The following is a 15,293-nucleotide window of genomic DNA, read 5'->3' on the forward strand; positions in this document are numbered from 1 at the left end:
CTCCTGCTGGACTTCGTTTCTGCATTTCCTTATCATGCAGGTTTTGCAACGACTTGCCTTAAGGAAAGGCTGGACTTTGGAATAGAATAATTTACTATTGTAACTCCAGTCTAGCAACAGTAGGGAAAGTGTTGGACTTAAAGTCCAATATTAGTCCAACAACTCTTTCCTTAAGGCAAGTCGTTGTAACAACTTGCATAGTAACGGAATGCATTGAAAAGATGCATTTGTGGTTCAGACAGCATTGTTAAGGCACAGCGTGGTTCGAGTCGCAATGCAAAGATTGTTTCTCACTCAATTCAGCACAACACAAAGTATTTCAAATGTAACCTTTTTCTCTTTATTTGTCAAAGGAGTAACATGAGTTTTAGGAGAGGGGAGTTCCAAGAGGGTGGTTGTTTCCTAGAATATAATATGAATTCCCAATCTAGGCTCTAGAGAGACTTTTCCTGTAACTTCAGTTCCTATTTGAAGCATGTCAAGGAGGCAATCACAAAAGGAAGTTGTGTCAGAATGTATTATAGCTTGATTTTCCATGGCAGTCTTTGCCCTTTTGCTACTACAGTATCTGTGCCTGGTTTTTGTTCCTAATAATTAGATTGCCGTCTGGATATTCATTGCACATTATTGTAAAGTATTGGATTGATTGGGTCTGTGGATTGGTGACTCAGTGGATGAAATTTGCACAAAAAATAATCGCTGGGTAATGTGAGTGAAGTAGGGTTACATTTTAAGCTAGACCTCTATTGAACAGCAAAGAAGGGTGAAAAATGCTTTCATTTAAGAGAAATAAATGAATCTTTTGGAAGCTAATTTTGTTAGTAGGAAAATGGTTTACCTAACAATATACACATTTTTGCAAACTCTTTTATATTAAGGATTGATAAAAGCACCGAAACAGGTATGAAAACTGGGCCTTCTAGTCACCATAGCTCATAAAAAAGTACAAAAATATGGAAAGCAAAGGATTCATGCCCTGTGGGAAATGGAGGCATTGGAGTTAATCCCTCTAGGAATAGCTAGAACTATTAGTGGGCACATGACTTTGGCTAATGGTATGCCTTGTGAGCAGTATGTACCAGCTATAGCATTAAGTCGTGCCATGTGAGGACTGAGGGAGGAGGTACTTGAGAAAGACTGGTCATTTCACAAAGTTAAGTAATGTGGACACTGCATCCTTCTGATTTTCTTTGTTTACAAGCAAAGCAACCACATGTAGATGTTTCTCAGGGGCATTACAGACCCCCCCAGCCCCTGCGGAGCAGGAGGGGGTCCTCAAGCTTACCCATACCAGAGAAGGCCCCTTTAGCCCTTACTGATGTGAGTGTGGGGGGCCATTCACCATATCTTGCGGGGGGCTCACATTTTGTATATAACTGGTTTTGCCATTATTTTATTGCCTGATCCTCTCCGATAAGTAAGCAGGGTGCATGACAGGGGTCTAAAGGGCAGTGGTAAGGGAGCAGAATGCAGACTGGTAGGAATACTAAGTGAAAGAAAACACAATAGTTTGAAAAAAATTTACCATCATTTTTCAGGACTTTCAAAACAGAGAGATGGGGAGAGTGTGTATGTTTGCTCTGTGTGCATATAAAAAAACTACTAAAAACAGACACTTCACCAAACCCATCTTGTAGCTCCTATGCCCAAATGTTTATCAGAAAATGCATTTATTGCAGGGATGCAAAACCCCAAGCACACCCCTAAAGCTACGCCCCTGTAGGTAAGAGTGTGTTTGTGTGTGTATGCTAGAGAGAGAGAGTTACTCAATGACAAATATGCCGAATTTCCCATAAGCCTTATTACAAGTGCATTATGTACTATGGCACTTTTAATGAAATGGAGCGGATATCCCTCCCGTTGTGCAATAGTAACCTGTCTGCCAAACTCTAAAATAGGCCCTTAGTTTAGTTGTTTGTCAAAAAGGATGAATGATTTTTTTTTTACGTCTAGAAAGAAGTTGCATTTGGTCAGTAGTTTTCAAGCTCCATATTGAATAATTGTCGTCTCATTTTACATTTGAATTTCTTAACCTTTTCCAAAACAAACAAAAAACTGAAGTTCAGTTTAGCAGTGACTGTTCTCCTTTCCAATACATAACAGCATTGGTGCATGAAGCATCGTTTGCTGTAGGTTTGCTTTCTGGACTGTTCCTTGCTGTGAACGATTGGCAATGTGACGACCACAGCGTAAAATGATTAAACAACTAGTTTGGTTACTTAAGCATCACTTTTGAGCTTATGACTTATCAGCCAGCTTTTACTGGGCAAGTATTGTCTGCACTTCCTAAAAAAACTTTCCTTGTAGTTCATATAAAATATATAATGTTTAAGAGTATCACCAAATCTCGTGATATTTTCATAGTTAAAGAAATGTAAATATTTTCACATATATATCCAGCGACTGTAAACCTTAACCTTGCATTGAACGTCAAAAATGGATCAGGATATTTCAAAAAGTTTTAGTGGAGAATTAGATTAATGAAGATATTTATGTTGGCTGATCCAGCCTTCATAATAACACACCCAGCGCAACGAAATCTGGTTATTTGTTTTCTTTTTTCAGAACCTTTGCAATGGTAATTTATACTAGTTTAATCTCGCTTTTTTCTCTTACTTTTGTGTTGTTCCAAGAAATCCCTAGGGAAGCAAAGGATTTATATGCCTTATGTATATATTCTGCAGACTATGCATTCTAGTATAATTATTTTTGGCACTTGCTAACTGATGAAAAGCATCCAATCTAAGTCCTAATCAGGAAGATTAAACCTTCTTAATTTACCTCGAAACTAAACGATCACTTACCACTTAAAAGCCCTCTTCTACCCATGCCCCTAATAACGTCCCCCCACCCCTCACTACCTTTTATAGAGGAATTCCATTTCATTTCTTCCTCTGGGCGAAAGAGTCTTATCTTTTATATAGATGTAGGAAGAGAAATGAGGCACCAGCTGACTGTGCTTGTACATGGGCTCGTAATGGCATACCAATTAGAAATGATTCTTTTTTTTAAACTCCGGAAGGCTGTAGCTGTTAATGAAAATGTGTTCCAGCTCCGGGATTGCTTGATGTACAGTTAAATTGTAACAGCTAGAAAAAGTAATAGTTCAAAAGCAAGAAAATGTTTAAATGGCTCAGAATAAAGTGCATTCTAATTTCCCTCATTGATTGTTGTTTTCGAAAGAAAGAAGCTCTACATTTTATCATGTGTAGTCCCACCAAGCAGAGTGCCCAAAGCAATTTCTCGGTACACAGGAAACGACCTAAGGGGGAAATGCTATCATGTGTTAGCATCAAGGTTTAAACATAAAATATGAAATTAGAATAATTACAATTTACAAGGTCTGCAACCTGCTGGGAACACATACGGTTATTTATCTGTGTAAGGATGAAAAAGATAGTTCACATCGGAGCAACATATTTTAATCAGGTGTAAAAACTGATCTGCTGCGGGACAAACATCCTTGTGGACTGAACTAGACCAATGCGGTGACAACGCTTATGATAGTTGCTGAAAGTGGCATTATGGGTATCTACAATTTCAAAAGATGCACGTTCCCTGAAAGAAAGTTAGATGATTAGGTAGTGCTGAGCTTCAAGGCGGTATCAATTCCTCCTCATTGATTGCTCTTTCCTCACACTTTCGGTCTCAGATGACAACACACATACTAGAAGACATCGTCTTTGGCCTCTCTGCTGAGACAAAACATTACACTTTTTCTATGTGATGGCACAAAGTAGGCATTAGTTCAAAATGTGAGGGATTTGATGGCACTTCATTGTATTCTTTAGCTGTTGCGGACACGTGGCCGCAGTGTTGGTGGAAACATCGGTGCTTCTTGGCAGTGTGGTGCCCTTTGGTGTCAGTTGTAATCGCTGGAAAGACATTTGTTGATTGTTACAGGAACTGCAACCGTTTATCTCCTTGCAAACTGTGTGAGCACATTTGTTTTGGTGTCAATGAAGCTGCAGCCCTTTTGTGTCCATGTAATCAATGCTGTATTTAGCTGACTATCCGTGAAAATGCAATCTTTCATTTTCATGAAATCTCCTTGAGTGCATCTGTAGACTGTCACTGAAAGTGTAGACTATGGTCTCGGTTTAATCATAGTAAGGAGAAGGGCCGTTTTCTCCAAGAAATTGTACTGATGCCACATCAAGTTTTTTTTATTGATAATATAATTGGATATGCAATTGTTGATGGTGCATGATGTTATTGGTGATGTAATTTGCGATGTCATCAGAGGTGTCATCTATAGGATTATAAAAAGAACAGTGCACTGGGCTTAATAATTACATTTTTAACCATGTTCCAAAAGATATTTTCCCAAACTGCACCCATGGGATCAGAAAAACAAACTTCACACATCATGTTATTCTCTGTAAAAGGAAACATTTGTTTTTGAACTAGCGCATGTATAAAACCTTCAAGCTTTAATTAGTTTCAAGTAGTGTTTCTAGTGGCTTTTAGAGGCATACATATACAACTTGTTATCACATATTTCACAGGCTAAAAGTAACAGAAAACACTAATTTCTGATTAAACACAGGACACATTCCATACATGGAAAAAAGCAAATTTTTCATAAGCGTATGTTTACGCGAACCAATATAATAAAATGTATCCAACAAATTGTCTAGCTCCATTGTAATGCCATGCAAACATATTCATTCATGCATCCATGGTTATACATGCATGTGGTCCAAACAGATTGACAAAATAAATGGCAAGGCATTTCCTCCCCTGTATAGAGTTTGAATCCCTTGATTTCACCACAATTTACTTAGAATATCCAATGCTGGTTCACACTTTGTGAGTAAAAAACAGTTAACTTACAACAAACCTTGTTTTCACTCCAAACCAGTCTGCTATCCAAATCACATATTATGGAATCCCCTTACTCAGGTCACCCTTAATCAGGTGTACTGTTGCTCTTTCAGAGGCAATGGAGGAATAGCACTCTTTTAGCAGACTTTCCTATGAAACAAATAGGAAACCACATAGAAATAAATACAGTATTAATTAACATCGCACTAAAGCTTCATTTCTGTTTGAAATTTACACTGTATGTTTGGATGTTCTAGGTTTTAATCAACCATTCCTTTACCAGCTTCTTGACAGTTCAAACTACCACCCTGTGAGATAGTGATAGAAAATTGAAACTCACAAGCTCTTCGAGCAAGTTACTGTGATTTCCGGTCTCTTATCAAGTTACATATACGAACCTGTCCTGGGCTCAAGGAAAGCAGATCCAGTCTTCCTTCAGGTTCTTCATACAACAGGACAGTCCTTCTTGTGGTTCTATATTGGTCCAGGAGTATCCTGAGGAGGGTACTGGGATTGCTATGTTTATGCCTAGTCCAAGTCTTTGAGTGGGGTAGAGGAAACTCCTAGCCACTTCCTAACCAAAGAAATAAAATTTCCTTGGGGTGACCCTACCCACCTTTGTGTTGCTTCATGTATGTTTTACTGTAACCTACCCTGCAGTGCAATGCTCTAGCTAAATCTAATAAGGCAGAACCCTTCTTTCCCTGGCCAGAGCTCCCTATGACCAACCAGAGGTGTAGCTATGGAAATGCATAATCCCTCCTTCGTGGTCACTCCACACCAGTTCTGGGGCAGCTCCCTCCTTCCACTGGGTTGGAGTCAAACGGAGTAGGAAAGCAAAGGGAGTCAGACCTAAGTGTGAGCAACACCTGCTGTTGACACAGTAGGTATCCTTTGAAGTACAGGAATTGGCTGTGCACAGCACCCAGGCCATCCTGCTCAGGGAGGAAAAACACATCTCTACCCTCAAGCCTTTTGCCCACTGTCTGGAAGCAATTTACATATCATCACAGGGGAGCCATTCAACAGTTAGATTCTGGTATGCAAACTACCAAAATGCTAATCAAGTATCAATCCCAGCATTCATCCTGAATGAAATGGTCATCAAAGAACAAAATTATTTTAATCATAAAGTGCACCTAACCTACACCTGTCATATTCATCACGTAAATCATCATTTAGCATTAATTGAGAAGTTACTTAATTATGGTGCCTAGCTACCCATTTAGGCATCTCTTTTTCCCATGCAATGGACAAACAGAAGTTGTGCAGTAACATCATTTGCAGCTTCACCTACAGCTGAGCATATGAATGTAGGGTTAGTTATGAAAGGCAGGTATCTTGTCATTTCAGCAAATAGTCTGGAGTCATCCATTGCTAACTCACTGCAAAGCCTACCGTTGACCCTAAGGTTGAATTATTTTGCTTTCATTGTTACCGTTCACCAGCCAGTTACCAGGCCAAATGGCTATGTCTTGTGTGATTGCATTTCTGTGTCATGCACAATGGTTCATTTGGGTTTATCAACATGGGACACACACCAAATCTAAAAATACAAATATGTTTCCTGTTTTTTCATAGCAGAAGTTTCTGTGTATTAATGTTCCTTTTTTAAAATCTGGAAAGTAGAGTTAATTCTCAAATTCAGAGAGGTAATCTGCAGAACAATAACTCACCACCCTTGTGATGCCTGAGTAAAGTGTTTATTCAGGTTTGTGTCTTAAGGAGCCACCTGAAGCCTTATAATTTTTGGGAACAAAATGTTTATTCATCATCATCAGTCTCTCTACATATTGAGGATTCTTCTGACTGTGACAATTGCTCAAGCTACATTGAACACACACATATTTTGAAAATACACTGACTTCAGGAAATGCTAGAGATCTTTTTCCAGCCTTCGTAGTTTTGATCACTGTTTCTTCTTCCCATGTGTTAGAAATGGGGTCTTTGGTTGACAGTCAGGTTACCCCCTGTTCGAGCAAGGACTCTCACTCTAGTCAGAGTAAAAGAGAATCAACCTCAGCTAACCCCTGCTTACCCCCTTGGTAGCTTGGCACAGCAGTAGGCTTAACTTCAGAGTAATAGGTGTAAAGAAGTTGTACCAATACACACAGTAAATAAATGAAAACACTACAAAAGGACACAACACCTGTTTAGAGAAATAGGAAATATTTATCAAAGCAAAACAAGACCAAAACGACAAAAATCCGACATACACAAGTAATGTATTTTTAAATATTAAACATAAAAATAGCGCTTAGAAGAACAAAAATCTTCAATGAGGTATTAACACAGCGTCGTGACAGAGTCGTTCCCAACAAGCCGACACCAGCGGCGCCGGACACAGAGTCGCATAGACCCCCAAGTACGGTACCCTTGGTGAAGAGTGAAAACAAGTCGATGCGCGAAGTCGGGGATCGCGTGGTCTGTGTGAAACGTTGAATCTGCGCACTTCGAGTGGTGTCAGTCACGACGTGGTGTGGTGACTTCCATGGAGTCGCAGACTTCAGTGGGACTGCAGCGGCGTCGGGTGTGCGAAGGTCATCACGTTCCAGTGAAGATCATGGAGTCGGTTGCAGGCGGCGTCACCGGATTCAGCAGCGGTGTTGGTTCAAAGTCTTTCGAAGTCGATTTCCTTGGATTTCCACCAGCTTTCCTTTCAAGGGCTCAGGGACTGGATAGGGCACCACTTGTTAGAACAGGAGTCTCTCCAGAGACTCCAGGTGCTGGCAGAGAGAACTATTTGCTGTCCCTGAGACTTCAAACAACAGGCGGCAAGCTCTAAATCAAGCCCTTGGAGTTTTCTTCACAAGATGGAAGACACACTTCCACTTCTGGCAGAAGAAACAACTGCAAGATAGCTCCACAAAGCACAATCACAGGCAGGGCAGCACTTCTCCTCAGCTCTTCTCCAGGCAGAGGTTCCTCTTGTCTCCAAAAGTGTTTCCTAAAGTCTGTGGTTTTGGGTGCCCTTCTTATACCCAATTTCTCCTTTGAAGGAGGCCTACTTCAAAGTAAAGTCTCTTTTGAATGTGAAATCCTGCCTTGCCCAGGCCAGGCCCCAGATACTCACCATGGGGTCAGGGACTGCATTGTGTGAGGACAGGCACAGCCCTTTCAGGTGTAAGTGACCACTCCTCCCCTCCCTCCTAGCACAGATGGCTCATCAGGAAATGCAGACTACAACCCAGTCTCCTTTGTGTCACTGTCTAGTGTGAGGTGCAACCAGCCCAACTGTCAAACTGACACAGACAGGGAATCCACAAACAGACAGAGTCACAGAAATGGTATAAGCAAGAAAATGCTCACTTTCTAAAAGTGACATTTTCAAAAACACAATCTTAAAATCAACTTTACTAAAAGATGTATTTTTAAATTGTGAGCTCAGAGATCCCAAACTCCACTTGTACATCCGCTCCTAAAGGGAATCTACACTTTAGTCAGATTTAAAGGTAGCCCCCATGTTAACCTATGAGAGGGACATGCCTTGCAACAGTGAAAAATGAATTTAGCAATATTTCACTGTCAGGACATATAAAACACATTACTATATGTCGTACCTTAACCATACACTGCACCCTGCCCTTGGGGCTACCTAGGGCCTACATTAGGGGTGCCTTACATGTAAGAAAAGGGAAGGTTTAGGCCTGGCAAGTGGGTACACTTGCCAAGTCGAATTTACAGTTAAAACTGCACACACTGACACTGCAGTGGCAGGTTTGAGACATGATTACAGAGCTACTTATGTGGGTGGCACAACCAGTGCTGCAGGCCCATAGTAGCATTTGATTTACATGCCCTGTCACCTCTAGTGAACTTTACTAGGGACTTACTAGTAAATCAAATATGCCAATCATGGATAAACCAATCACATACAATGTACACAGAGAGCATATGCAGTGGGATGCAGCTCCCTCCTGCTCTGGTGCCAATGCTCCTCCGCCTGATGATGCTATTGCACACAAGAACAGGGAGACCACAAAAAGTGGGGGGAAAGACAGAAGAAAGACATGTTCAGTGCATGCAACATCACTACCGTTGGCGGACAGTACCGACACAGCAGCCCTCTGCATTACGCCATGCACTTATAGTTCCTTGATTAATCACATGCCCATGGGTACAAGGACTAAGCCCGATTGCTGCACAAATGGAAGTCACAGGAGCCTGACTACGTGTAGAAGGCCCTAACCACTAGTGGGGTTGGGGTGCCACAGAGCCTGCCTCACAAGGGACCTTGCCTACAAAGCTCCCCCTGGCCTAGGGGAACCCAATGCCCACCTCCTCCGCCCAGACACCTCATATCCCCTTGTCCCACCTTACAGGTCGGGCAGCCGCCATTTCAGGGGGCCACATGGCATTCATTTTTACTGCGTCTCACCAATGTAGGCCTTGCATACACACAGTAACAGGCACATTGCAGATTAATAAATGTGTGCAAATGACATTTTGTGATACCTCTGTGTTGGCTGACTCTCTGCTCGCTGTTCACGTCCATAGGGCACGTCCGATAGGGCAGGTGATGAGATGGCGCGATCCTCCGGTGTACAGACCGCTGGTGGACATGTCGACAATGGAAGAGAGACGCGTAATAGTCACCTACAGACTTGATCGTGCAACAATCCATGAACTGTGTGCCCAGTTGGAGCCAGACCTGATGTCAGCTATCCGCCATCCCAAAGGGATCCCCCCACTAGTGCAGCTGCTTTCAGTACTCCATTTCCTGGCAAGTGGTTCCTTTCAAACAACAGTGGCCATTGCATCAGGGATGTCCCAGCCAATGTTCTCTAACGTGTTGTCCAGAGTGTTATCTGCCCTGCTGAAACACATGCGCAGCTACATCGTTTTCCCTCAGGTGGAGGATTTGCCCACAGTGAAAGGTGACTTCTATGCCCTGGGACATATCCCCAACATCATAGGTGCCATTGATGGGACACATGTGGCATTGGTACCACCCCGCAGGAGTGAACAGGTGTACAGAAACCGGAAGAGCTACCATTCGATGAATGTGCAGATGGCGTGTTTGGCCGACCAGTACATCTCCCATTTGAATGTCAAATTTCCTGGCTCAGTGTATGACGCTTACATTCTGAGGAATAGCAGCATCTCTTATGTGATGGGGCAACTCCAGAGGCACTGTGTGTGGCTAATAGGTGAGGACAAGGACCCTATACAGTGTGAATAGTTGTCTGGGTATGCTGTGGGCCCTAAGGGTTAGTGTGTGTCTAACAGTTGTCCCTCGACATTTGCAGGTGGCTCTGGTTACCCCAACCTGTCATGGCTACTGACTCCAGTGAGAAATCTCAGGACACGGGCAGAGGAACACTACAATGAGGCACATGGGCGAACTAGGAGAGTGATTGAATGCACCTTCGGCCTCCTGAAGGCCAGGTTCTGGTGCCTCTATATGACAGGTGGTTCTCTCTACTACTCACCAAAGAAGGTGTGCCAGATCATCGTGGCCTGCTGTAGGCTGCACACCCTGGCTTTGCGACGCCATTTGCCTTTTCTGCAGGAAGATGGGCCTGATGGTGGTCTTGTGGCAGCTGTGGAGCCTGTGGACAGTGAAGAAGAGGAGGCAGAAGAAGAGGATATCGACAACAGAAACAACATTATCCAGCAATACGTCCAGTGAGACACAGGTAAGAAGATGTCACTGCCTCACACATCTCATACTATTGTTGGAGCTTGCATAAGTCTGTCATTTTCACTCAGTTTATGGACCCTGACTTGTCACTTTGCCTTTCCATTTAACAGATGTGGGTCCCACTTTGTGCCCTCTGCTATATTTCCTCCAGCCCTACAGCTGTGATTCATCGGTATGTGAACAATTAAATTGACATTGCTCTATTCCATAGTTATTGCAATTACACATTTGTGAAAACACAGACTGACTCCAGATTGTTTTGTGATTGAAGTGTGTTTATTTCTGTGCAAATAAGTGGATGGGGCTGTAAAATGGGCAGGGGTGATGGTGGAAGAATGTCAATGGCAGAGTCCAGTCTATTTGTTTCACAGGTGCATTGTCCAAAGGGGCATAGGAAGTGGAGCAAGGGCAGTTGATGGATGGACAGGATGACAAAGTGGGACAGAAGGGTCACATTCAGGGGGGCCTCATTTCCTGGTGGGGGTCTTGGCAATGTTCTCTGTCTTGTTCCTGGATCTCAGGGACCGTTTGCGGGGTGGCTCTCCATCTGCAGGCGGTGGGGTGCTGGTGTCATGTTCCTGGCGGTGCCTCCTGTCCACTAGCACCGGCGGAGGTGGAGGGCTGTTTATCGTCCAGGCTAGTGTCAGGGACCCCTTGTTGTGCCACAGTGTCCCTCCTGGTGATGACAAGGTCTTGCAGCACCCCTGCAATGGTGACCAGGGTGGTGTTAATGGACTTCAGTTCCTCCCTGATCCACAGATAGTGTTCCTCCTGTAGCCGCTGGGTCTCCTGAAAGTTGGCCAGTACCATTGTCATCATCTCCTTAGTAATGATGGTACGATCCCATGATGTTGGAGAGGGCCTTGTGGAGAGTGGGTTCCCTGGGCCTGGTCCCCCCGTCGCACAGCAGTCCTCCCAGTTGCCCTGTTTTCCTGTTCCTCTGTCCACTGAACCGTGTGCCCACTGCCACTGCCCCCAGGTCCCTGATTGTCTGGGGTTGGTGGGTTTACCTGGGTTCCCTGTAGTGGTGGACACACTGCTGATTGACGTGTCCTAGGGACCGAGGGATGGGCCCGCTGGGTGGGTGCTGTGGTGGTGTTTCCTGAGGGGGGAAGATCTGTGGTGGCATGTGCCAGTGTCAGGGTAACCAACTGTCCCGAGGTCCCTGATGGGCCGGGTTGGTCATCTTGATCCAGTTGTGTAGAGCTGCTGTCATCACTGTGTCACTGTGGGTCTCTTCTGTGGGGGGAGTGGATATGTCTGGTACCTCCTGTCCGGTGACGTTGGGTAGGGGTCCTGCAGGGGTGTAAAAGCATGATTATTGCATCTGTGTGTGCCATCGTGTGCAATGGGTGAGTGACCCTGTACTCCAGTGCTTGCATTCTTGTCTAGGTCCTTGTGTGATAATTGGTTTGGGATCTGTGTGGGTATCTGTAGTGAACATGCTTGGGTGATGGCTGTCCATGCATTGGAGTTACACACAGGGCTTGGTTTTGGGATGTGTGGGTTGTGTGTGTGGGATATCTGTGGGTTGTTGGGGTGATGGGTGTGAGGGTGAGGGTGGGAGTATGTGATGGCATGCAGGTGGGGCGGGGAGATAAGGTAGTAAAGATTTGCCTTACCAGAGTCCAGTCCTCCTCCTACTCCTGCGAGGCCCTCAGGATGCAGTATTGCCAAGACTTGCCCCTCCCATGTTGTTAGTGGGGGTCCACTGCCAGTCCTCTGTACTGCAATCTGGTGTCTGGAGACCACGGAACGCACCTTCCCCCGTAGGTTGTTCCACCTCTTCTGGATGTCATCCCTAGTTCTTGGATGCTGTCCCACTGCGTTGACCCTGTCGACGATTCTGCCCCATAGCTCCATCTTCCTGGCAATGGAGGTGTGCTGCACCTGTGATCTGAATAGCTGTGGCTCTACCCGGATGATTTCCTCCACCATGACCCCGAGCTCCACCTCAGAGAACCTGGGGTGTCGTTGAGGTGCCATGATGTGGTGTGAGTGATGTGTGAGTTGATGTGTGGGGTGATGTTTTGGGGTGTGTGGTGTTTTGTGCGTGGATGGTGTATGAGTGATGGTATTGTGTGCCTCAGGGTGATGGTATGGTCTTAGCTTTTCTGTCTCTCTGCTTTTCATAAATGTTGGTTGTAAGGGTTTGTGGGTGATGTGGGTGTGTGTTTTATATTGAATTGGGTGTGTGGGTGTGGTGTGTGTATGTGTATCAGGTGTGTGTATTTCGAATTGTCCAATGTGGTTGTGTTTGCTAAATGTGTGTGTATTTTGAGCATGGTGGTGTGTACCGCCAATGGAATACTGCAGGTGAAAGACCGCCACGTGGATTCGTGGGTCGTGATATGATGGGCGTATTCCTGTTGGCGTGACGGTGGAGGTTTTGTTATCGCCAGTTTATCACTGACCTTTGGTGTGGCGGACTTGTGTGGGTGTCTGGATTATGGCGGATTCCGAGCTGTGGGTTGTAATAGCTGCAGCGGAATTCCGCCACCGCAGCGGTGTGTTGGCGGTCTTCTGCATGGCGGTAAGCGGGATTTACTGCCAATGTTGTAATGAGGGCCTATATATCCTATCTTAACATACACTCCACCCTGCCGTTAGGGCTACCTAGGGCCTACCTTTGGGGTGCCTTACATGTAAGAAAAGGGAAGGTTTAGGCCTGGCAAGTGGGTACACTTGCCAAGTCGAATTTACAGTTAAAACTACACACACAGACACTGCAGTGGCAGGTCTGAGACATGATTACAGAGCTACTTATGTGTTGGCACAACCAGTGCTGCAGGCCCACTAGTAGCATTTGATTTACAGGCCCTGTCACCTCTAGTGCACTTTACTTGGGACCTACTAGCAAATCAAATGTGCCAATCATGGATGAACCAATCACATAGAATTTACACAGAGAGCATATGCACTTTAGCACTGGTTAGCAGTGGTAAAGTGCTCAGAGTTCAAAAGCCAACAGCAACAGGTCAGAAAAAAATAGGAGACAGGAGGCAAAAAGATTGGGGATGACCCTGCATAAGCAAAAAAGTCCAGCACCGTGCCAATAGGTCAATGTGTCCTGATGGAGGTAGACTCCTGTTGGGTCATCTAAATATTCCTCTACCCTCTTCTCAAGTGCCATTATTATTTCTAAATTGCATGCACCTCTCCACGTAAGTCCTGCAACATCCAGAAACTAGCACATTGCAGACATTGGAAGTGAAGCTTTTGGCACTTTAGAGTTAAGATAAGGTGATAGTGTTACAACTAGATGTGATTGTACTCCAATTGCAACATACTTCTCTATTCTGTACAAACACATAGGGCCTGATTCTAACTTTGGAGGACGGTGTTAAACCGTCCCAAAAGTGGCGGATATACCACCTACCGTATTACGAGTTCCATAGGATATAATGGACTCGTAATACGGTAGGTGGTATATCCGCCACTTTTGGGACGGTTTAACACCGTCCTCCAAAGTTAGAATCAGGCCCATACTCTCTAGAGGTTTAAGGTGCACTTTTGCTCTGCTATGGCTTCGAATTTGAAATTGTTCTTCTAAGTAATCCACTTTCCTGACAATCCATATATTGTAAATTGAGAGAATCACTGTAAAAAAAGGAATAAAACAGGACATCGCATTTTTGTAACCGGGATCCTGCATTGAGGTAGAGATGCACAATTTACCTTTTGCAACCTTTGATTAGTGTTCTTATGAAGGATTAAGCTGTTTACCAAAGTTGATGTTTCTTAATTGACATTGGTTGATGAATGCTCCATCTTTTGGAAATGGTCTTGTAGCACGTGCAAAAACGGGATCGCTCAGCTCATGCTACTGTCATCCTTTCTGACTTCCCTGGTCAAAAAGTTTAGCATTTGGTCCCTATCTGTCAATCATACACATACAAAAATTCCCTTTGGGAATATTCTCAACCCAAAACCCTTGTTTTATTGTTGGTACGCAAATAATCTTACTTTAGGAGAATTATGCTTAACTTATACCGAATCTGAACCTTATTCCAAATAAACACCCTTTTTTAACCACAATTTATTCTTTACTTTTTCTTTTGTTTTTAGTTTTATATAAATGTTTCGGTAAATACTAAATAAAACCACTACAGTACATAGTACTTCATATCCCTTTGGCATATAATTAAAAATTATCATCTACAGTAAAAACAGCATTTATACCCACAATAAAAACCTTATCTCTCATATGTACTCTAAAAAAACTGTCAACACTGCATTTCGGTGGTCTTTCAGTTGGTTCACCCCACCTTCTTCAGGACAAGTTCATTAGTTTGCAAACAGTTTTTTCATAAAATTTAACTGGAAAAATGCTAAAAACCCAATCTTTACAATTTCATAGTGTCTACAACTAAGGATCAACAACGGCCATACATTATTAATCAAATATCTTTTACTATTATCTCTGTGCTTCTCTTTCTTCTCAAAAAGGTATCATAAATATCATCTTAAACGTCTCTTAAAAATTACATCTTATCAAATTAATATCTTTAAACACGTTCTTCATATTTTATAATAAACTATATCATGTGCCAGCCTATCTATCTTTTATAATTTCATAAATTCATCATTTTTGTTGTATCTTTTTCTTCAGGTTTATTAATTCATCTAGTGATAACCTAATAATTCAATTATTCACTCTTATTCTCACTCTTGCTTATTTTTCATCTTTGAAATTTCCACTATTTTTTACTTCCCAATTTTCTCTAGAGGGTCATTAATTATTTAGGAAATTATTTGGATGTTCTTTTAATCTCTATCATGTGGCAGTCTATTATTTTGCTGACTTCATAGATTAATTTTG

Source organism: Pleurodeles waltl, chromosome 1_1 (genome assembly GCF_031143425.1).
Source record: "Pleurodeles waltl isolate 20211129_DDA chromosome 1_1, aPleWal1.hap1.20221129, whole genome shotgun sequence".
Taxonomy (NCBI): Eukaryota; Metazoa; Chordata; class Amphibia; order Caudata; family Salamandridae; genus Pleurodeles; species Pleurodeles waltl.